We start from the raw sequence: 26,246 nt of genomic DNA on the forward strand, positions 1-26,246 counted from the left end.
AGGCGTTAATTGAGGCTGCCCCCCAGGCGGTAACTGGCCACCTTGAGGTTGAGAACCGGGAACTGAACCTGACATCATGTAAATGTCTCCTACACCCAACGGTTTATTACCATTGTTTCCAGTTAATAACCCATGTTCAATGGGTTGAGGAGAAGCTCCCGCAAAAGTACCAGAAAGTGATTGATACTCAGAGGGAACAGAAGGACCGTCGTACAAGAAAGATTCAGGAGATTGAGTGAACACGGACGACTGACCAGACATATTTACAGGAGTATAAATACCTCCGGGTGGATAAGGAGTATGAGGTGGAGAAAAACTTGACCCTGAGTTGTCCAAATAATTGGTTAACGAAAGATACCAAGTAGTACTTCTAGGAGGACTGTAAAAGATGGATTCACGCTCCCTTAGATCAATAGTAGGTTGATCTTCAAGGATAGAGACACCTATTTCTTCTTCTGGAGCAAGTTCTTCAATAGCTATCAAACCAGAAGGAAGATTTTCGGTGATGACTCTTTCTACCCTAGGTGAATCAGGAGCACTATAAGTCGGAGTAACAGGTTCAGAGATTTCAGGTTCTTCGCCTATATCACTAGTAGATGAAAAACTACCAGCAAGCTCGGAAACTGCAACAGCTTCAGGATTATAACCTGTTTCTAGACCTTGGTAATCTGGATGGACTACCAACGACGACTCTCCTTCTTCAGGTGAACCTACTTTACTGCCACTAGGAGTTACAAGGACTTTCAAACCTTCGTAATGACCCGGGACGTCTTCAGGAGGTTCACCCCGAAGTCTACGGGACTTCCTCAACAAATCGGCCACGGTAACAATCTCAGGAGACTGGCCCCGAAGTCTACGGGATTGTCTCGGTAATTCAGCCACAGTTAAAAACTTTTAACTACTGCACACACAAGCAAAGTAAAATCTCAAAGCAAACCGCCTAAAGTCTCTAAAGAACCAAACAAATTCGAATCACATGCCTAAAGAATCTAGGGCGTCAAACCATACACAAACAGTAGCCTTCCGGACTAAAAACACTAGTTGGAGATGAAACCCAACATCGCCGAATTCAGTACAGAAGTGGTGGGTGGAACAGTTACCCCGGCAACCTGCTTAATGAATAGACAGGCACAAGTTCCTCCACTTTAACCATCTCGAGTGAAGTGAACCCCCCGGAAAATCCAAGTGAGTCTAGCCGACGTCTGCGCCAGGTACAGTGGGATCTTCCCTCCATCGTCACCTCGGGTAGAATCCTAATGATAATGGTCACTAAGGTTACCAACCGCAACAAATATACCTGGGGGAACAGTCTACGACCCGATAGCACGCAAGGGCAGAGTAACAAGCTCAATCCCCTTGCTGGCTCCTTGACAATAATCCAAGGTTTACCGACAAGTGACCCCAGGCTCCTCGACAATAATCCGAGGTTTACCGTTTGTAGTACGTGCATATCTGGCGTCTTTCCCAATGAAGGAGGATTGATCCCCTCACTGGTTCGGACACGGTCTCGTGCTTCTCCTTTAAGAGGAGCTTTCCCAGAGTACAAATGAAATAGTTGGATTTATCCTACCACAAGATGAGCTACTTGTTTGGTTTTACTGTCTTGGAGAGTTAATTACTCTCCTACTCCAAGACACTAGCCTGATCTATATTGGTGTTTCAGAGCCCTAGTAAATAAAAGTTACTAAGTTGATTTTACTTTAAGCGTTAATTTTTTATGGCTTTTCTTTAGGACAAAAGGTAGTGGAGATGAAACTGATGGTGTGTAGACTCGACTGAAATCCACTAAAAAGATGCACTTAGGATGATTTATACTAATTTTCTTTTTCAATGAATTCCCTAGCTAAGAGAGTTGGAGAATGCAAAATTGATATAAAGACAACTTTCTTGGCAATGAAAATCAAAGAAACAAACTCTTTATCTTTTCCAAAGAATACAACACATGACCACTAATTACTTCACGAAAATTCCTTTTCTTTTCAAAGACTCAAATGCTACTAAAGCAAACTTTTCTTCAAAAGAGTTTTTTTTTTTTGGATTTTTCCCTATATTAACAAAGCATATAAAACTTACTTTAACAGAAATCAAAGTTAAAAAATCTATGGCAATCAAATCAACTCAATTTCACCCAAAAGCAAATCTAAGAGAAATTCACCTAAAAGTAAATCTAATGAGGCAAAAAGCCTACCAAGTATGATTCCAGGATGTTTTACTCAGTCAAAATTTAACTAAGGACTAGTTAATGCAGAATCAAAAACCAGTCAAAAACAAAAGTCAAAATCTTTTGTTCTTTTTCTTAAGAATAAAATTCAAAGTTTAATCAACAAACTTTTTCGAGATTCTGCAAAGGGACAACACAAAGGTAGGTTTCTCACAAGGGTGGATTCTATGAAAGGTCCAACTCCTAAGAAGACTGAAAAGACCAGGGAGATCCAAGGTTTTACAACTTCTAAAGCCAAAGTCACTACAGGACCAATGCAAAAATCAAACCCTAGGGCAAAATCTCTATGAATTTCACTAAAACTCTTGACACTGATGAAACAAGCTTAGGTGAAGATTTATGATAGGTAACCAGTGGATCTGGGCAGTAAAAACAAATTAAAAACAAAATCTAAGAGGCAAAAAGGAAAAAATTGAAATTTTCTCAATTTTGACAGGGTACGCAGGCAACCTGTTTACACAGGTGCGTGTACGCTCTGTGCACAAAGCTGCAGTGCGTACAGGTACGCACTGTGCTTAACTCAGAGGGTGCGTACTGCTAGCAAAACCAAGAAAAACTAAAATCTAATTTAACCCTAAGCTATCCCACCCAAATACACAGTCAAACAGCCAAAAATCAGAAAACAAACGACTTTTCTCAGATCAAAGTTTCACACAAAGGAAAAATCATTCACATCAATGGAGTCCCCAGCGGAGTCACCATTTTGTCATGCGGAAAGAGTCAATTTTGCGGACAAAACCGACCTCCCTAGAAGCTAAAGCTTTCTAGTGACAAACAAGACAAGTAAACACTACCTTTCTCTAAATATGCATTTAGAATACAAGTAATCAGGTGTTTATAACATACCTTTAGTCCAACGCTTTGTAGTAGTCTAGCCTCGCCGATCCGGATGAGCTCCTCCTTCTCTTCGAAACCTGCATTCACTAACAAGCCAAAAGATTACATAGCACTTGAATAACTTATAAAATAACACATATTCATCATACAGACCAAGGAGTATATGAAACAAATCATGTATAACAATCTGTTGAGAAAAGTGAGCTTAATTGTATTAAGTGGAAACAAAAGAAACCATTACAACCTGAGCCTTGGTGTTGCGCAAGTCCCTCCCAGGGTCCAGCAAGAGTTTTCCTTTACTTTGATCAGCTCACCCACTTCCAAATAAGGCTAGGAAAGGATGGGAATCTCTCCTCTCAAGCTCTATAAGGGGGTCCTAATTCCAGCAACATCTACCCTTAGGAATGTTCAGCTTTCAATCTCCTCTCCCTCTGGCCCAATGCCTGTATTTATAGTGCTTTAGAGGAAGTTAATCAGGTCCACCATCAATGGGATAAGCCCCTCTTTGAATGGGATAGCTCCCCTCTTGATGGGATAAGTTCCTCTTTCATAGGGATACATGAACCATCTGGAGGCGCTCAATACACGTCAAACAAACTTCTAGAATGCTCTAGAAATGACCACAAGTAACTTTTTTGAAGTGAAACTTGCGCCTTTTGACATTTATAGGAGTACGCACCCACCCCTTTATAGACAGAGCGTACAAGTACGTAGGTATTGTGAACTTGGGGTGCGTACACGCAGGTAAGGCTAAGAGAAACTGCGTACCCAGAGTTATTTGACTTTTTAAGGACTTTCTCTCTTTTTGGAGTTTGACATGAAGAGCAGAGGTATAAGACTTGCCAAGGAGGATAGTATGACAGTTGACGGAGCCATACTAACTGCAAAAATTCATGGTGACAAATTTTAGTGTAACAGGGGGGAAGGGAGATTTTTGCAATGGGGAATGGGCTTCACACTAGGGAAAAGGGGTTTTGGGTAGGGGGATGACCTTTGGAGGGTAATTTACTAAGGAAATTTGTGAAACCAAGGGGTAAGGGTCAAAATCAAGGGAAAAAGGGTATTTTTATAAGAAATTATGGGATAATGGGGAAATTAGTAAGCAAGTATGTGGGGGGTGAAATGGAATGAGGGGAAGTTAATCAAGTAAGCTAGTGAACATCTTTTCACTCTCATAAATGCTCCTACAAATGAAACATAGGATTAAGCATGATAAATGTGCTTTTGACTGAGCAACCTTATACGTTTGCAACCTTTCTTCTACCTACCCATTATTTATCCTAACATTTTTTCTTCACTTTCTTGGGTGCATTTAAGCTAGCAGGCCCTTCATTTCATTTTCTTTTGACAAGAAAACTATCTAATTCTAACCTTATAACTTCCAATGGCTCAGATTAAGCTAATAAGCACATTTTTATTCTCTACCTAACTTCTGATCTGCCAAGGTTAAACAATTTGGCTAGATATTTATTCCCTATCTATAAACATGAAATTTAAAGCATGAATTAGTCAAGATTAAGCTATTTGACTATCATGGGCTGTGAAATTTATGACAAGCTGCACACAACCATTATTTTTCATAGTAAAGTAACAAGTAGTGGCACTTGAATTTGCACACTTTCATGATCTGTTTTATTTTTGTTTGGGGTTCATATTTTTCACTTTTTTTTTAATCTTTTCTTCTTGTTTTTGTCCTTTGATTATTCATTTAGGATATACCCTCTTCACATTTTTTTAATTTTTAATATGGAAAAAATTTTGCGGAAAGAAAAAGTGTGTACAATATTACAAGACTAACCATAGCCAATTCAAAATTATGAATCCTATTATTATAGGACCCTAACAATGACAATGGTAATGATTATGATCTTAATGTTTTTCCCTAACTTGGTGCCTTGAAAGTGTATGACATAAGAGTGAATCTCTATTTTGGTATAAAAAATTATACAATGAGTGATTTAGAGTTCAAGGAATGTTCAAGTGAAATGGATATGACGTAAAGGGTTGTTGCAACTAATGTGGTTTGTTTCAAAGAGCAAAGACTGTATAGGCCTTTAGGTGAATTTCTATATCTAAAGGAAATCTAATTCTGGTTTGATGCTAATCTTGCCACTAGAGCTTCTTTTATTGATAATATTAATAAAGTTGTTGATGTTTTGACTATTGCTGAAGTATGTTTCCTAACTCTGCAAATAATGTTGTGACATGTTCCTTAAAGTGCATTAAGAAGTTGGAAATAATTTGAAAAACCAAGCTACATGGATAAATGATACTTCGATATCATATCTAAAGAAATAAAAATATTAGTACTTAGAATCAACATATCGTTCAATATTGAGAATGAGATCAATGGTCATTGACTGAGCTTAATGAACTAATATGGTTGTTGAATTCAAAGATTTGATCTTAACCAATGGTGCGACTGAATATATTGTAGTAGAAATGATTTCTTATGTTGATTGTGCTCTTGTTCAAGCTATCTATAAGGTTTAATACTTGTTTTGAAGCATTCTAGGTTTATATTGGCAATGTAGGATATTCATATTTGACCTACACTACTTGCTAGAATTAGGATTTTATGTTTGGGCCTGTTGATAAACACTTAATGATATTTTCATATATTATTGATATGATAGAGGTGGTAAGATGATAATATGCTTTCTTAAAGTGTTATTTTTGGAAGTTGAAATGATGCTCAGAAGTCAAAGGTTCTTTGTGACAACCAGGGATACATCTATTGAAATATACACTCAAGGAGAACTAATATAACAATTTCTAGAAGCTACAAGGATAATAATTGTGATTGGTTAACATTGAGGTCACTTTTTTATATAAATTCCAACAGTAGAGATTTCAGTTCATTTTCTAATGTCTAATTTGGAGGATCATTAGATAGATACTTTATCAAAGAGGCATGGCCAGATGGTACATAGAAAGAGTTGTTTTCCATTTAACATTGATTTCAAATGGGGAGAGAGAGAAATAAACCACACACAATCAGTTTCAAAAGTGAAAGAGAGAGATCAACTCGTGTTTACAAATGACAAATTATTTGGTGGCTATGATTGCCATCAATGCCAAAGGGGGAGATTGCTGGAAACAATATTTCTTCGTTGTAATTGACATCAACCCTTAAATGTTGTGTTGTGGATATGGTTGTGCTTGTTGCAGGGTGTGAGTTTGATGGTAACTAGTTTGGACTAATCTAGATGGAACTATTAAGAGTTTTCCCAAATCAGGAACTAGATGGTTATTAGACATGGACAATTTGAGTTTATAACTAATTGATAGTGATAAAACAATGTACCCAACCTAGATTATCAATGAATAATTTGCATTTGTGGCCCTATGTGTGCAAAAGGAAAACCACAAGAATTCCCATGGAATTTTACTAAGGTATTAGATGATGGTATTGTTTGATTTGGTCAATAGGTCTGTGTTGATCTTGCCTCAAATGTTAAGGCATAATTGAATTTAATTAATGGATAATTGATTTGGCTGATTGGGGTTTTTTTATCATTCTAGCATTGTGGATCTGAGAGCTATGCACTGGGTAACAAAAGAAGAGATCCACTCAACCTAAAAAAGTCTAATGTTTGTGTAAGTGTGACTATTTTCTGAGCGTTGGATTTGTGATACAATGTATACCTATGTGATTAATGGGTCTGAGTAACAATTTCAATAAATATATGATCTAATCTATACCCTGGAGTGCATGTCCATGGTGAAATGGTTGAGGATTGAGTAATAATGCAAATATTGAAGTGTAATAGATGTATAAATATTTTGATCTAAGTGTGATGGTGTAGAAAAAATAGTGTAGTTCATGATAAGCTCTCGTTATGATGCAGGTGCGGGAGCAAGGTGCAAACATGATTATGTAAATATGGTTGCACTGATTACCTATTTCAACATGTTTTGGAATTTGGGTATAAACTGGTGTGATCAAATGATATGGTCTAGTTCATTTCTCTGACTCTAGATGATATTTTGCATGTGCTTTGTCCTGGTATAGATATAACAATGATAATGGTCTAATGGTTTATATTATAGAGTGTTTTTAGTTGTCCAAGAAAATAATATCATAGCTAGTGATGTTTATAGTGTTATTGGAAATGATCTGGATTGTGCGTTGGAGTGTTTTGTGTAAACCCTTACTAATGACAGAGATTGAATTGTTGGCTATTGTTTAGGGTTATGTTTGAGGCACTACTAGTAAAGTGTTATTGCTTTTCATATTGTTGTTGCTACTAATTTATGTTAGGGTATGTGTACTATTGGTAAATTTACATATGAGTGTTGTGTTGATGACCAGAGTTTCTAAGTATAATCATGTATTACTGAGGATGTTGATGTGTTAGATGATGAAGCTATGTTTCTACTGTTAATGAGTAGAGAGTGTGTTGTGTGTAGAGAAGTAATTGCTAGAAAATTATATATTTCAGAGAAATGGAACACATAAATATATTGCAGAAATATAAACACAGAAAACGCATAAAACAAGAGAGACACAGATATACGTGGTTCACCCAATTTGGGCTACGGCCATAGAGAAATAGCCAGTCCTTCCTTTTATATTATCCAGCAAAATGAAGAGATATAACCTACAGTAGATCCGCTGTAATTCCCTCTTCGCTCTCACATAATCTCCTCTCTCTTTCTCGCTCAGAATACACATCTGCATATCCACAATACAATTCCCTCATATATAGCGAGGGGTTTCCTTCTAGGGAAAAAAACCCTAAATTAAACATAACTTCTATCATCATATTTTTGCCCAATGAATGGCCTAGATTGACTATGAAATTACAATTTTTTACAAGGAAATTTTACATCTATTTTTAGCTTTGGGGGTTCTACCCTCTATCCCCTGCTAGGGGGGGGGGGGGGCTCCAAATAATCATTGTCGCCCCCCCTGGAGCTCCTTGGCAGCACAGATAAATCGGTGACATTACCACCACATTATGAAATGGGGTCCAATGCGGCGATACCTCTGAATAAAGAAGATAATAAGGCTCCACACCCAACAGTAATTGATTTCTATTATGACCAGGGTTGGGATGTATTTTTCATTATGCATATATGACTGTTGATCTAGGATGTATGGTGTAGGTGGTTCAAGTTGTTGTTGTGTAGATCAGACCCAGTAAATGAAAAAAAGGGTGGTCCATAGTGTTTGTGGAGGCCAATTCCTCCAACAAGTAGTGGCTTGTTGAATCAAGGAGTTGGGGCTTCCCTTTAGTCAATACCAACAAATCAAATTTTCAAGTCAGTGCTTGCATGTTGGTGGGTGCCAATATATAATGCAATGATTAATTATTAAGAAGATAAAAACAATACTTGGTGGTTTTTCTCTTGAAAGGTTTTCCACCTAAATCTCTAGTGTCCAATGTTTTGATTATGTTTCTTTTGTGGTTTTAGGTTTCTTTTCATGTATTTTATTTTGATTTATTGCTAATATATTTTGTTCATTAATTAATGGATAAGATAATTCTATAATGAAAAGTAAAAATATGTTACTGATGATTCAATCAAAATTATATTCATTCACCCCCTAGTATAACCAGGCTTCCAATAGGGATCTATATGATATCTCTAAGTGGAAAATTAGGTAGGTGATGGTCCAAGACCAAGCACTTCTCCTACCAAAGGTGGTAGGTTTTGTAAGCGTCTAGAGTGGTGGAGTACCATGCGGCCCCTCATGGTTCCCTAATAAGGGTCTGATCTGTGAGGGGGATTTATGAAAAACCAAAGTAAACATACATAAAATAAAGGGAAAACAAAAGTAGGTTCCCTTAAAATGTGTTAAATGTGTGAAAACAATCCAAGTTTTTCATGAGGGTTCTTTGTGTGTGAAAAATCCTATAGACCTAGTGTCCACTCAATCAGTCACTAGGCCCTTTGGAAGGTTTACAATAAGTGGGTCTCTGACTATCAACAAAAAAATACCAATGGTATGGAAGGAGGGTTATAATGAGGGGTATTGGGGTCATATCCTTAAGAAACAGGTGATGCTTCCAATAATCATTCAAAACTGCCTTCAAGTGCAAGTGCTCTGACACCTTCCAGCTATAAGGTAAGATGCCTTAGAACCTGGCAACGAAGCTACCTTTTTCTAGTGTGGATGAGTGAATCTTAGCTTCTGGGTGTGAACCACATATTCAAATCTTCTACCAAGATCCTGGAAACTCAAGGAGGCTCATGATAATCCTTTGTCTAAGACTTACCCCCTTCATAGGTTTATACTCACCACTAGCTTTTTAGAGACTAGATTATGGAGCATTTTAATTTACCTAAAAACTCATCCTGTATGTTTTAGATGAAGAAAACCAGAGGAGATTATTTGGATTCCTACTCCTAAGGCCCTAACTTAAACTATAATTTCTTTTTTGATACCTTAATAGTGGAAATTAGGGTGTTAAGTTAGGTTGTTTTAAGGGCCTATTGAGTGACGGATGATGGCCCAACACTCATTTAGCTTAGGGTGTGAAAATTGGTTCTAGAGAATTTGAGGTTAAGTTTCTAATTCCTTAAGACCACTCAAAGTGTGAGGGGAAGAGCATACACCTCAATCAAAGATTTAACTGGAACTAATGTGTAAATAGAAGTGTGTGAAAGAAGTTCATATGTAAACATAAAAATGGTTGATGGCAACAATGTTGATATCATGTGATCAATTAATACAATTTCCGAATTAAACTATGTTAATTTCACCTTGTAGAAAAACAAAATATGTATGTATCATGGGACACTTATTGTTCTTCCTAGTTAAACTATGTGAGAAATTTCTAAGCTAAGTGGATATGGAAAATGTTGTTTTTGAAACTATTTTTGATTCCCCAACGTCACTCAGGTGTGAGGGGAAAAGCATACTCCATATTCTACTCTCTCCACTCCTATCCCAAACTACTGAATTTTAATAAAAGGCTAAAATTGATAAACTACTAATTAACCAAAATAACAACTAAAAGAAAATGAACCAAACTTGCAAAAAAACTGTAGGAGTTGGGATAATTCACAAATGGATATCACCCAACTCAGAAAAGAAAACTACAATAAATAGTTGAATTTCTATGACTCATGAATGTTACTAGTTAACAATTGCCACTGTTTTGTAGACAATCATGAGGTTATTACTAAATATGTTTTCTTGACTGCCACGGGGGTAGCCTGAATGGAAGGGTTTGACTAAATTTTCCTGTTTATTTGAAAACATTTTCGGAAGAAATCACATTGGAAAATTTAGGTTGACACGTTTCGAACCAACCTGTGTGGTTTATCATCAGGACCAGATGAAAATTTTCCTGTGTTATGGTCTATTTGTGACCTACAAAGTTAATAGAAAAACCTTCTAGAACCATATTATTCAAAGAAAAGAAAACGTGGAAGAGAAATAAGAGGGAAAGCTTGCAAAACAACCAAAACAAATTAGAGAAGAACTAGTGGAGTTACCTTTTTTCCCCTATTTGTGAGTTTGGTACAATGATACACAAAAAAATCCACTTATTCCCTGCAGAGTGGTTGCTACTTGTAGAAGAGCCAAAGATAGTTTTGGTTAATGCAAAATCTAAATAGAATAAAGTGAGTGGATAGTTAAAAAAAAGGGATAAACATGATATTCCACAAACAATAATAACAAACACATAGATCAAATGGGGAAATATAATCCTGTTTATTAATTTGGTAGGTAGGAAATAAAACAAAACGCGTTAAAATAATTCAAGGAGATTTTGGTGAGTAATTTGTGCTTTGAAGCCCTCTTAAAGGATGTCCCTCCATCCACTCTTTTTTTCAAGGACCCTATGGACTAAATTATATAGTAAAGCAATGAGAAATTCTATACTAATGAAGTCTTGCTTACAAAAATGTTGGATGCTCAGAGAAATTGTAACATTGTAATGAGACTCTCAACTTCTACTCTGGTTTGGCCCTAATCTTCTTGTTATTTAAAGGCATGTTTCAACCCTTTGGCTCCTCCTAAATCATCAATGTGGCTAGTGAGTGGAGGATACGTTTCATCCATTCGTGCATGGATTGGTCCAAGGATGTGAGACCAAATCTATGTTGTTAAGAAGAAAAGGCCCACTAAGTGTAATGTGTCAAAGGGATTACTAAGTTGGCTCTTTGGTGGATATAGATGACTATTGAAGGCAAACCCATGGTGATCCATTCAAAACAGTCTTGGAGCCCTTGCAAAGTTTAATTTTTCCAATGAAATTTAGGGGAATTTGGATTTTTGGATTTTTAATGATGTTTTCATTCCCAAATAGTACACCTATACATGTTTTTTCCTGATGTTGAGTGTAGGATGAATTGTACAATTTAGTGTATGATTTTTCCATGACAATAATCGTGCAAAAAAATTAGGATATGAACAAATATATAGCACAATAGAATATTTCATCTTTGAAAATCCAGCTTTCCAACTCGTTGGGTAGAACTCTCTTGAAAGTGAACAATACCCACTTGAAAATCAATTCAGTGATCAAAACCCTCCAGAAAGTGAATGGTTTCCTTTTGAGGAATAGTACAAACCATAAGATAGTGGCTTTCTCAAATTTATGAATACACCCTCATAAGTAGAAGATACTACTTTAGAGAAGATGTCATGTCAAACTGTCAAAGAAGAATTTGATTCCTTTGAATTCCCTATCACAAAAATAAACTTAGATGATAAAATGAATAATATTCCTCATTTAGCACTACCAAAATTTCATGGTCTCTCTAAGGAAGATCCTTATACCTTCTTTTTTGAGTTTGATGTCATCTATCAAAGCTATGATTATTTAACTAGCACTCAAAAATTAAAGCTATTTCCTACTACATAGAAAAATGAAACATTACATTGGGTCATGGGCCTTGGCCAAGGTAGGATTGGCTCATGGGAATATACGATTTAGAAATTATTTGAAAAATAACAAGATTATTTTAAACCCAAGGAAATAAGGTAAGAATTATTTAGAATGACCCAATAAGAAGATGAGAGTCTTAAGGATTGTGTGGAGATATTTAATTACAAACTGCATAAAGCAAGGTAAGAAGGCCTAGCCCTTGATACACACTGGGTTTTATTTTTGAGAGGAGTTCAATAAAAGTGTATGGATATCCTAAACCTAATGAGTGGAGGAGATGTTTCTTAACTAGAATATGGTGATATTGTATATATCTACCATAGATATACTCAAGGAGAATCTAAAGCAGGAAAAGGAGCTCAGGAAATGATGACAACAAGTACTAAGGCTACTAAAGATGGAGTCACAAGAGATGAGCTAGGGAACTTATTGGAAAAATTGAAAACTAACTTTCTTAGTTCCTTGGGTTCTCAATTGTATTTATTGAAGGCTAAAAAGAATAAAGAGGAAGCTAAAAGTAGCACTAGATATCTTCAATCCAAAATGCAGAAAGAGACATCCACTTAAGGAATTTCATGTGATTCAGGTGGAGATTTTCACTATATGTGTAAAGGACCATAACATTGATAGATTCCCATATATGCTTGGTTTGAAGGATATATATGAAGTATCAAAAGAGAAAGAGAAATTTTACTTCGTTGCTCCAAAGAAACCATGGCAACCCAAGCCTCAAGGTATGGTCTACGCCAATCTCAATATTATCTTAATTCTTATTGGATGAACCCTGTTATGTACTAAAATTCACAACCATGGAGTCTACCAACACAATCACAGGCTCCTCCTCCCCCAAACTAGCTTTCGAAACCAAGGTGGAGGAATCCCACCTATGGAGCACCCCAATAAGTTGTCATATAACCAACCACACAACTCCTTCCTCCTCCACAATTACAAGTACCCACACCTAACCGTCCTATACCTCAATTTCAGGAACAACCAATCACTAATCCATATAATGGGAAGGAAACCCATCTTGCATAGGTTTCATCCACCTATCCTACCTACTCTATCTCCTCCATAGATTAGATTGATATTCATCTGTAAACTGGGAGGACCCTAACCAAAAACCGACCTCGGGTTTGTAATGAAGATATAAACAAAGAGGTTTGGAATGAAGAATTAGGATATGAATCAAATCCTGAACCTCCACATTCTAAACCCAAAATTCTACCTTACCTTCAAAGATTAATCTCAAAGAGGCATATTATTCAACTTGAATTTGATCTCTTAGGGGAAATTAAAAATGTGTGTGTAAAAATACTGCTAATTGAAGATGTCAAATATGTACCCATTTATTCTAAATTAATTAGGGATCTTTGTTTGGGGAAACCTGGGATAAAGAAGAAACACCCTTACACTATCCTACACTATCCATGTTATGGGGAAATTATTAGAACTAATGATGGGAGGGGTCCTAGTAGCCAAGTATTTTGACCCTTGAAATGTAGTGGTTAATGTGTATATTAAAAGCACTATTATCCCTATCACATTAATCAATTGTGGTGTTGCCATTAATTTCATGACATGTGAGACTATGGAAGCATTAAGACTCTCGTCATAGGTAGACCCCCACTATGCTACAACTCACTGACAGATCCACCATCAAACTAGAAGGGATATCAAAGGATGTAGTAGTTTTAGTGGATTCATGGGAATACCCTATAGATTTCATGAATTTGCAACCCAAAACCTCATTGAGTGGTCATTCTATGATTATAGGAAGGCCTTGTTTTCCCATTGTTGATGCTTACATTGGATATAGGTTAGGTAACATGACCATATCACATGGAATCTCTACAAAATTGTTGACCCTAATCCTCCTACCAAGCCAAACATAGATTAAGAAATACCTATTTGGACTGAAGAAGATGATAGTGATGAAGAAGGAGGATTTCGTAAATTTGTATCCATAGACCAATACTTGGTTATTCATGAGAAAATAGAGGATGCTGAAATGAATGATTGCATGGATTCTTCTTCATCCTCAAATAACAAACATACTCTTAATCATATTTTTCACCCTAAGATACAAAATCATCTTACCTCAATAAGTACTTCACCCATAGAGAATGATCCTTCATCCAAAAAATATTAGGATTCCACTATGGAAACCATAGAAACTGGCCTTGGTTGAACCTTGAACACAAACTCAGGATTGAATGGACGAAAAAAAGTAGTTAATTAAGGTGTTATAGAGACAATGATTCCTTCACTTGGGATTTCTTATAAATGAAGGGGATCCACTCAACCTGTGCACACATCATATATATATATATAGGAAGGATCTAGGCCCATTTTCCAACCATAGTGTTAGATGAATACAACACTGAAAGACATAGTAAAGGAGGAATTAAAAAAATTGCTCGCAATTGATTTTATCTACCAAATTTTTGATAGTCAATGGGTCTCTCCTCTTACCATTGTACCCAATAAAAATTGGAAATGGAAAATTTTCATGGATTATCGAGAACTTAATAAATAAACTAACAAATACCATTCATTTCTTCCTTTAATCGACTAAGTCATAGAAACCTTAGAAGGAAAGAAATCATTTTCTTTCATTGATGGGTTTAACGGTTATAACCAAATCCAAATCATGCCTGAAGACCAAGACAAGGCCACATTTACTTATCTATGGAAAATATTTTCCTATCCAGTCTTACCATTATAATAGTGTAATTCCATTTCCACCTTTCATTGACCTGTAATTGGTATATTCTCTAATCTAATACATGTCTGTGTGGAGATATATATGGAAAATTTTATAACTTATAGTGATGAGTTTGATGAGGCACTAGCTAATTTAGAGAAAAAAATTAATAACGTGTAAGGAATCCAATGTGCCCTTGTTTCTGGGAAAACTAGTATTCCTAAAGAATGTTAGCCCTCTAGGTTTAGCAGCTACCCTAGAAAAAACAGTATAAAGCAATTCAATGATTTCTTCTATGTAATAGATAAGAGAAAGATAATGGAACCAACCTATAACTTTCATTTGATTCCTTGCTTGATCTCTCTCTCCTTCGACAGAACCCGCAACTCCTCCCCATACTTAACACACTTGGAGAGTACCTGCACAAGTATAGCAACAAAGAACCGTCAAAGCATCATGATCTATTACAACATAAACATTATAGAATCAGATATATAATGAATAGATGATAGCATTCACAAATGATAACATTCACAATTGCACAATCATATGGAAGAAAACTTGAAGAGCTTTATTAATAGAAGGGATAATTACAACCCAGTTGTCTAATCTAGCATCATCCTCCCAGCTTCAATCCCTCTTCACCTCATGAAATAGCAAGATCACACCAACAAGAATACAATGCTCTCTCCTCAATTACAAACTATCAACACTTCCTTGCAATTCACAACATTTCAGCCTCTAGATCACTTGGATGAGGGATCCATTTATAGATGTGTGCAAGGGTGTGAGTCATCTATGGGGTTTGATTAGTGTCATTCCACTTGTTACAATTGGTTCCATAAGAGAAGGGATAACATATGGTTTTAGATCCCTTATTCATCCTTGGGTGAATTTAGAGAGGCAAGTGGCACAAGAGAAGTTTCTAGAAGATTCCATGAGCAACCACTTAGTAAACTGTCCCAGATGTTATAATCCTATACCAATAGGTGTCATATTTCATGATTGACTTGATGAGCTCTGTAATATGTTCGTCCCTTTCCTTGTTGCAAAGGGTTTCCATATTATCAAAAAATCAAAAAATGTAAAAAACGTAAAGAGGGTATACCCTAAAAGAAAAAATCAAAGGGTGGAAAGAATAAAATGGTAAAAAAAAAAGAGAAAGAAATGAAACCCAAAAAAAGAAGGACCAGGAAAGTGTGCAAGTCCAAAATTCCACTGCTTTTTCATTTTCTGTAATAAGCATTATGTGTAGCTTGTTAATTTATGCCACAATTGATGAAAGGCCAAACAACTTAATCTTGGCTATTTCATGTTTCAATTTCCTGTTTTAGAGATAGAGAATAAAAATCTGACCAAACTGTTTAATCTTGGCAGATATGTAGATAGGTAGAGAAGCAAAGGAGCTCAACAGTTTAATCTGAGCCCTTGGAAGTAATAAGGGTAGACTTAGGTAGGCTTGCCATGGAAAGAAAAGAAAAGTTGATGAGGGGTTGCTAGTCCAAGTGCACCAGAATAGAGAAGAAAAATTGCTAGGCAAAGTAGGCAGGGTAGGTAGATTGGTGTTGCAGAATGATACCTGTGATGGATAATGTTTTAAAAAAAAATGTGTTAACTTTCAATTCTATCACAAGTGCAATGGTGGACATTATACTTGATGCAGCTCAAGTGAGGCAAGGTTTCATAACTAACTCCCCTTCATATTTTTTCCCTAAGTCATTTACTAATTTCCCCCTCAAAATATTAAGAATCTGTTCTTAATATCCCTCATAAATCACTCATTCCATTCCATAACGTTTGCCTAAATAAAAACCCTATTTTACTTAGGAAAATGGCAAATACATCATATAAACCCCTTTTCCACTTCAAAGCCTAAGTTTTAATACAAATTTGTGAACATTGGCTTAGCACTTAATATCATTTCAATTTCATATTAATGATTAACATTTATTATATAATTCCCATAATAGGGAAAATTTTAAGAACCCCCCCAAATTTACATGTATAATAAATGGGCGAATCTCCATGGTATATAGGAAAAATGGAAGGCGATTTTATCAATAATATGATATGTATATATAATTTTTTGGCGAATCTCTCACCAGGCATGGCGAATATTTTACTCAATTATAAAATCTTGTGTTTATTGAATACACAAATGAAATCATTGCATTTCTTTAAAATATCTTTTGAAATCAAAATTACCAAAATTACATATGATAACCTAGTGGGTGTAGGATAAAATTCACTCGTGCCATTCATAGAAAGCATGAGAAAAAACCTAATACTATATATAAAACCAAGAAAAATTCAAATTCATCACTTCTAGGGACCTCGTAACCACCCTGCCAATACGCAAGTATGTTCCTATTTGCAATTAGAAAAACTACCCAAATTACAATATGTTTACTCCACTTCTAGGGACCTCGTAACCACCCTGCCAATACACACGTATGTTCCCGTTTGCAATTAGAAAAATTACCCAAATTACAATCTATTTACTCCAGCATATGTTGGAAAGTTATAGAAGGATGACTAGTGCAATCAATCCATTCCTTTTAGCCCTGGATTTGTTTCAGTTTAAAACAGAAGTATACAAATATACTTGTCCAATGTCTATGCTTTAGCCATTCACCTTAAGATGTTTTTACAATATAATTTCCTAAGTCTATTTAATATCTTCATTATCATAAAAACCAACCTATATCCATATTAGCTCCACATCTATCACTCTTAGGGGGATGAAATCTATTTATCCCTCTGAGCACCCACTCTTAGGGGGATGAAATATATTTATCCCTCTGAGCACTTGGTAGACCCAGAATTAAGATGGATCTAAGATAGAATTTCCCCTTTAAATAGTCTATGCTCACATGAATACCATGGGTCAATACCATGGGTTATCATAAACCTGGAGTTTAAAAATTACTATTAGTAATTTATAAAAATTAATAAAATTCATAGTTGATTTTTATTTTATTTTTATTTTAACCAAGCTAAAATGTTTAACATACATTAAATTACAACATCCATTTTTTTTTATTGAATCAGTTACCGAAGAATCCACAGTATGAACATTTTTATGCCAACGTTTCAAATCCCAACTAGGGTCCATCATCAGGACTTATGAATGATGATAAAAGAAGAGCTGCTTAGAAGGACATAAATAATAATGAGGATAATAAATTATTAGGATCACCAGAATGTCGGCTGAATATTTATTTTTAATTTATTTATTAATTAATTATTCATTTAATTATTTATTTTTAATAAATTGTTTTTATTTTATTGTTTTTACAGGCGAGAGAATATATTAGTTTAAAATTCATAACCTAAATGGTAATAATGAATAAATATTTAATATAAGTTAATATAATAATTTTATTTTTATTTTATTTAATTTTTATTTTATTTATGCTTTTTGTTGAGAAATGTTTATTTATTTTTATATATATTAGTATTTAAAGAATAGAGAAATAAGAAAATTGTATTAATATTTAAAAGTTCTTTGATTTAAAATTATATTAATATTAATAATAATTAATATATTAATTTATTGCTATAAATTAATTAATATATTAAATTAATTAATTTATAGTAATTAATTAATTTATTCTTAATAATTAATATCAATAAATAAATGAATAAATTAATTAATAATTAATATCAATAAATACAATAGTAACTTTCTATTAAGATTTATTTATTCATTTATTATGATTTATTTATAAATAAATCATAATAAATGAATGAATAAATAAATAAATAAATAAATAATTAATAATTAATTAATTTATAATAAATAAAATAGTAACTTTTTTTATTAATTATTAATTAATTTAATATTTAATAATTTAATAATTAATTTAATAATTAATTTAATTAATTATTAATTAATTTAATTTAATTAATTATTAAATTATTAAATTAATTTAATAATTTAATAATTTATTTATTTATAATAAATAAAATAGAAACTTTTTATTAAGATTTATTTATTCATTTATTATGATTTATTTATTTATTATATATATATATATATATATATATATATATTTGTTTATTTATTATTATAATTATTATTTATTTTTAAGTTAAGAAAAAAAATTTAGATAATGATAAAGGTAGAAGATATGCTATACCTGGGATGTGTTGGCGATCTTGATTTCCCTGATCAAGGGAAGCCAACTCCCGCTAATCTCCATGCCATTGTCTCTGTTCAGATTATGAGGATGTTTGATAATTTCAAGTGCTTCTCTGATCTTTCGTCTATGATGCTGCTCTTCCCTTGCGACAATTGAGGCGCTTTCCAAGCAGATATGGTGTTTAGTTTTTGAGGAGTGCTCTGCCAAGGCTGAATTATGAGACCTTTAATTCCTAATATCGGCGCCATGCTCCTTGAGCCTCGTCTAAAGGGAGCGACCTGTTTCACCAATGTAGCTTTTTCCACATGAACAATCTATTTTATAGACTCCTTTAAGCTGATGTTTGTCAATATCATCTTTTACAGACCTCATACCTTGCCTAATCATTCCAGGAGCTGAGAAATGCGTGATTATGTTTTTCTTCTTTAGGATTTTAGCGATTTTGTCTGTAACTCCATGGATATAAGGTAGAAAAACCTTACCACACTGAGGTTGGTCTTGAGCCTTAGGTTCATGAGATAACAACCTTCTCTCAACTTTCTCTATGGCTCTTTTAATCTCTTGTTCTTTGTAGCCTATACTCTTAAAGGTTGAAACTAAATGCTTCTTTTCTTCATTCAGATGCTCAGAGTCAGAAATTCGAAGGGCTCTGATAGCAAGAGTGTTTAGAACACCAAACTTCTGAGCCGGGTGGTGGTGGGAATCAGCATGGAGGTAACTTTCTGTGTGGGTTGACTTCCTGAACACCTTATGCCCTAAAGAGCCATCCTCCTTTCTGATGATGAGAACATCTAAAAATGGGATACTCATGTTTTCTTCAAGTTCCATAGTAAATTTTATTTCTGGAGAAATAGAATTTAGGTGCATGAAAAACTTGTCAAGTTCTGCTTTACCATGAGTCCATTTTATATTGGTATCATCGACAAATATCTTCCACCAGGCTGGTTTTAAAGGGTATGATTCAAGGGCTTTCTTTTCAAAGTATTCCATGTATAGGTTGGCCACGATTGGCGAAAGGGGTGATCCCATTGCCACACCAGATGTTTGCTCATAAAATATTCCTTGGAAGGTGAACACAGTTGACCTCAAGCAGATTTCAGCCAATTTTGCAGTCCCTGGATCAGTAACATCTTTTATAACTTGAATGGCTTCATCAAGAGGAATCTTGGTGAATAAGGATACTACGTCAAAGCTAACAATAATGTCATCACGCTCTATTTTCTCATTTTTAATAAGATTCACAAAGTCGTGGGAGTCTTTGATGAAGGAATCAGTATTTCCGACAAGGGGCTTAAGAATTTTAGCAACATACTTAGCAAGCTCATAGGTTGGGGAACCAATAGTATTGACTATTGGTCTAAGAGGAACCCCTTCTTTATGGATCTTGGGTAATCCATAAATTCTTGGGATAGTTTCACAAGAAGGGATTAATTTCTTCTTCAATTTATCGTCAAGGTTGGAATCTGAGATGATCTTTTTTACATCTTTCATAATTTTGGGGATGGGATTACTGCTCAGCTTCTTATAACTGCCACATTTTAGGTGCTCATTCATTTTGCATACATAGTCTTCTTTATCCAAGATGACTGCTGCTCCTCCTTTATCTGCCTTAAGAACCACAATCTTGTCATTGTTCCGCAAGGATTTGAAGGCTCTTTGCTCTTCTTTACTTAAGTTGCTTTTGGGAGTTTTGGCTTTCCTCATAATGAGAGAAAATTCTTGTCTTAATGTTTCTTTATCTTCCAAAGGAAGGTTATTAATCCCCTCCTCTATGCTACAAATCATCTTCTCAATAGGAAGGTTTTTAGGAGCAACCGCAAACCCCATGCCTTTGCTGAGGACATTAATGACTTCAGGATCTAACTCCTGGGAAGACAGATTGACAACTTTTCTTTTTAATTTTGTCTCACAAGTGTTTGCTGAAGACTGACTTTTTTCACTCTGGAAACTTTTGACTACACTATTGTCTCCAGTGCCATCTTTGCTGAAGACTGACTTTTTCACTCTTGATCGGATCAAATATTTTTTCACTCTATGCTAGTTTGCATATCACGATATTTGATACCTCTTGGGGGTTAGTAGATCCAGAGTAAAGATGGATCTATGCTGGTTTAATTCCCCCATTTAAATAGGCTACATTCCAAGTGAATACCATGGGTCAATACCATGTGCAATTTTGGTGAATACCATGGGTCAATATCATGTGCCATTTTTATTTTTATTAATACTAATATTAGGGTTAATAATGTTTTTTTTGCATGGTATTAATAACAATCTAGTTCATGGTATTTGTCCCATAGTATAAATATAAGGTGACTTATGGAGTAAATATAAAAAAATGTTTTATTTGTTTACCATACCTCTCGTTTATTTATATTTTTATTAATTTACCATACCATTCATAAATACAAGGTGACTTATGGAGTAAATATAAAAAAATGTTTTATTTGTTTACCATACCTCTCGCTTATTTATATTTTTATTAATTTACCATACCTCTTTTACAAATATGGTATTTGGCCCATAGGATTCACTTAAAGAGGTTTTATTTATTTACCATGCGTCTAGTTTATTTATATTTTTATTTATTTACCATACCTTTTGAGTAAGTATAAAAAAACATTTTATTTATTTACCATACCTCCACTTTACTTATATTTTTATTTGTTTACACCCTTGCATGTATATAAGGTGACTTATGGAGTAAATATAAAAAATGCTTTATTTATTTACCATACCTCTCATTTATTTATATTTTTATTAATTTACCATACCTCTTTTATAAATATGGTATTTGGGCCTTTGGCCCATAGGATTCACTTAAATAAAACCTATTCTTGAAAATGGGCGAATGGAAGGTTGTAACTCCTAATTTCAAGGGCTAAATTTACCTTTTTTACCCTCTCCCTTAAAATAAGGTGGGCTATTTGAGGTGATTTGTAAAAATGTACTATGATTCAAAATATTCGCTCACTAAAAATTTAAAACCCCTTAATTTCGCCAAAGGGCGAACATTCGCCCCTAAAATCTCCCCTATCCCATACAAACGTTACCCTTCTTGTAATATATAAATAAATTAAAAACCCCAAAAAATATGCATATCCCTCCCTTGCTCGAATACGACCATAGTCACTATGTAATCATGGATTAATAAGTTTATTCGAAACTTATTAAAAACCATAACCTTTCCCCCGCCGCGCCAAAGGGTTAATTAACCACCTGGGTTAATTAATAACCAGTCCCGCGAACCAATGAAAACCACCCCGATACATTTTAAAACATGGTTTAATACATCGGCCCCTCTTTAAATAGGTTGAAGGATTCTTAACTACCCTTCACCTCATTTGAGCCCATTCCATCTGTTTCAAGTCTCTATTTGTTCCTTGTTTGACTACCTTGCTCTATGAAGCCATCCTCTGTTAAGAAACCAAATCCAGAAAGCCTTTTTCTTTGACTCCATCATGCCCAATGGACTGAACTATTCTGTCTTACCTCTCTGTTCTATTGAATCTCACCACCCAAACTCAAACAAAACCCTTGAACTTCATAACTAGCCTAATACCTTTAAAAACAAAGCTAAAGCATAAAGAGAGCGCCCTCTCTGGATACAGATTGGCTAGATTCTGTATCTAAAAGATTGGTCTGTGGTTACCTCGGCATCCTTCCCTTTATTACAACTTTTGGGAAAACCTGAGTGATAACATCATTGACGACTCCGCTGGGGACCTGAATAAATGTTTGTTACTATTGTTTACTTCATAAGCTACAGACGGAGCCTGAAGTTAGCCAGGTAGCCTTTGAAATTCTTTTGCTTTGGAATTGCAGAAGTAAATGAATGCTACTTCAGTCTATCTCTGGTCTAGCTTATGGACTGAACAGTTGGTTTCAAATACTTGATCAGTTCCTTTTTTTGTAATAAGTCTTTAGGAAATTTCAAAACTCCCACATCTAAAACCTCTTAGAAGAGACTGTTAAAGTTGTATTTTCAAATCTATTGCAAGAAAAATAAAAAACACACCTAGGAAACTGGCCTCAGAAAAGATTCATTACACTAGATCAAATCCTAATCCTAATCCCCCATCTATGTTTGAAAATCCTAGTCTGATTCCTAGGATTCTTAGAAGACAAGGGAGCCAAGAAAATTCTGCTAGTTCTCGGCCTCTATACAGATCAAGATCCTGTCCTGTGAAGTGGATCTACCCTGAGGATGAATCTGTTGATGAGCATTTTGAAAACTCTTTATTTCAAACCTTTTCAGAATCTGGGTTAACCCACACAGTTCAAAATCCAATAGTCATTGAAAATTTGCAGACTGAAGTTGTTACTTCACACCTTGACAGACATTTGCAGAACTCCATTCAATCTGAGTTTACCTCTGAAAGAACACCAAACCTTTCTGTGATTACTACAGCTTCTCCAAGTTCAACATCAGCACCTCCAACTACCCTTTCCACTCCTCCATCCACAACACACATTCCCATTGTTATCCCTACTCCTCTAGTTGTCACATCTATTTTGAAGCCATGGCAAACCGATATACTCCCCTAAACTTACCTGCCAATCCAGGGGCTCTGCCCCAAGACTATCAAAGTAAAATCCCTTCTTTTGAAGGTACTGGCACTTACACAGCTCAAAAACATACCAATAAAATGACTGACTATTTTGAAATACATGAGGTTGATGATGATGATGTTAGAATGAAAGTATTTGTTCAAAGTTTAACTGGAGATGTTATAACCTGGTTTAGAGCCCTCCCTGCAAACAATATCAATGACCCACAAGCTCTTTATCATACCTTCTTGAACAGATGGGAAAAGAAGAAATATCCTCTCCACATTTTATCAGAATATGAAAACCTAAGAAGAGGCACACAAGAAACTGTCCAAGATTACTGAACCAGATTCAATAATGTCTACAATTCTATTCCTCAAAATCTCAAACCTCCTCCAGATTTGGCCTTGATCAAATTCCCTGATGCATTTGATTCTGATATGGCATACCAACTTAGGGAAAGAGCTCCTCGAAACTTAGAAGAGATGCAGAGTATAACTATCAGTTTTGAGGCCAACCTGATATCTAAATCATCTAGAGCCAGAGCTGAAAGGAGGACACCTTTTAGAGAAGAACCTTCTATCTTTGAACAGGAATTAGATGCTATTATTAAAGGAATGGACAGACTTGGAGATAGAGTAGAAACAATTGAGAGAAAATCCCCTTGGGATGGTCAACCAAGCAATACTGGGAGAAATCCAAATTTCTGGAAGAACCAAAATCCTAACACTGGAAAGACAAGGCCTGACCAAAATATTAGGCCCCCATTTCAAGAAAATTATGCTGAAGCCTCAACTTCTGATGAACCAATAGAAGACACTCAAATTAATCTAATGGGACTCAACAATGAACAACAAGTTTCTTGACCCAAGAGGACCAAGAAGCTCACATCCTTAAACAATTCCAAACTCAGTTAGGTGAATCATTTGACTTTAGGGAGGGATATGATACAACCGTTTATGAAGTCCACAAACAATACAATCTGAAGAGCAAAAGAATAGATATCCCTGAAACCAGTAAACAGAAAGGTACCAAGCAGCCTAACAAAGGTAAGATCAATAACCCCCCTGTACATATTCTTGCTAGAACAGGTCCTAACCCTTATAACCCAATTGTTGAAGATGTATCAGATAATCAACCACCTAACAAACAACCTCCCACTTCTATTCCTACTAAAGGAAACATAGAAGAGCCTCTAAAACTTGATTTGGAAGCAACTTCAGCCCTTAATCCCACTCCTGAAGAGGAGAAAAATGCAAAAAATCCAGCTGATCGAAATACAAGAACTCAGACTGAAAAACCTTTCAATCTTGAGATAGAAGTAGGAAAACTAAAAATAGTTGTTCCATTATTAGAATTGGCTAAACATGATGTCTACGGAAGTCAAATCACTAGATCACTCAAAATTTCTGTGAATGAAGATTCAGTAAATGTTTTAAATGACCGTCCTGAATTGATATTTGGCCTTGGAGTAAATGGAAAAACAGTAGAGGGAGAAGTTCCTCCTTTCTATGTAGGTTTAAACATACATGATAAAATACTTCATAATGTCATGTTTGATTCTGGTGCTTCTCATAACTTAATGCCTAAATCTGTAATGGAGAGACTAGACCTTGACATCACCAGGCCATATAAAGACCTTTTCTCTTTTGATTCAAGTCAGGTCAAATGTTTGGGTTTGATCGAAGACTTATGTGTTTCACTAGTCCAATATCCTACCAAAACCATCTTAATGGACATAGTAGTAGCTGATATTCCACCAAAGTATGGCATGTTATTGTCTAGATCTTGGGGTGCAAAGCTTCAAGGATCTCTACAGTTAAACATGTCTTACGCTACTATTTCAGTGTTTGGTCAACCTAAGAGACTATACAGAGAAACCTTAATGAAGTATGTAGTAAGTAGTCAAGAGAAACCTCAAAATTTCCCTATCTACTCAATACATTCAGATATGGATTATTTCATCCTTTATAATGCTGAAATGTATCCCCCACATGAAATAAAAGTTCTAGCAGATGAAACAGAAAGATTGCAAATGAGAGATCAAGTGTCCTAATCCAAGAAATTTTTGAGAATCATGAAACATCAGATAAACCAGAAGAAATTGAAAAACCAGATCTCCCTATTGAACAGATCCCTGAAACTCCAAATACTAATTATGAACATGAAATCCTTTGGTGCTTAGAATTTGAAGGTTCTGTGAACAAATTAGGAGTAGGAGTAGGAGTCTGGGTGCACAATCTTGAAAACAATTATGCTGAAGGCCATGCCTATAGATTGTACTTTAAGTGCACCAATAATATGGCTGAATATGAAGCTCTACTGCTAGGTCTTAAAATGGTTCGAAAATTGGGAGCAACTAGAGTGTCAGTCCTAGGAGATTCTGATTTAATCATTCAAAATATAAAAGGGAAGTTCTTAACAAATGATCCCAGATTAAGAGAGTACAGAGGAACAACTATAGAGATCCTGAATACTTTTCTAGAAACTCAGCTTGCCAAAATCCCGAGAAAACATAACTTGCAAGCTCATAGTCTGGCAATGTTTGCCAGCACTTGTAAATTACCATTTGAACCAAATCATCAATTCACAACAGAAATTAGACATAGGCCAGCCATACCTGATAATGTTAAGAACTGGCAAGTGTTTGACAATGATAATCAGATCAACAATTTTTTAACCCTAGAAGAGGAATTTTCTAGCACTAACATAGATGGAGATATAGTTAGTTAGTTTGATCTAACAAATCAAATAGAAATAGACATTTCAGTAGAAAATGGAACTCAAATGATTCATCCAATGAAATTTACCAAAGAGGAAATACAGGATCTTAAAGAAACAGATGTTGATGAGATTATTGAAGGAGAATCTAAAATTATCAATTTGAAAGAATCATTTGCCCAAAGGATTAACTCCTTTGGAAAATCTCTTTG

The sequence above is a fragment of the Pinus tabuliformis genome, chromosome Q, assembly GCF_031772625.1.
Source record: "Pinus tabuliformis cultivar Carrire ecotype Pingquan chromosome Q, CPIR1, whole genome shotgun sequence".
Taxonomy (NCBI): Eukaryota; Viridiplantae; Streptophyta; class Pinopsida; order Pinales; family Pinaceae; genus Pinus; species Pinus tabuliformis.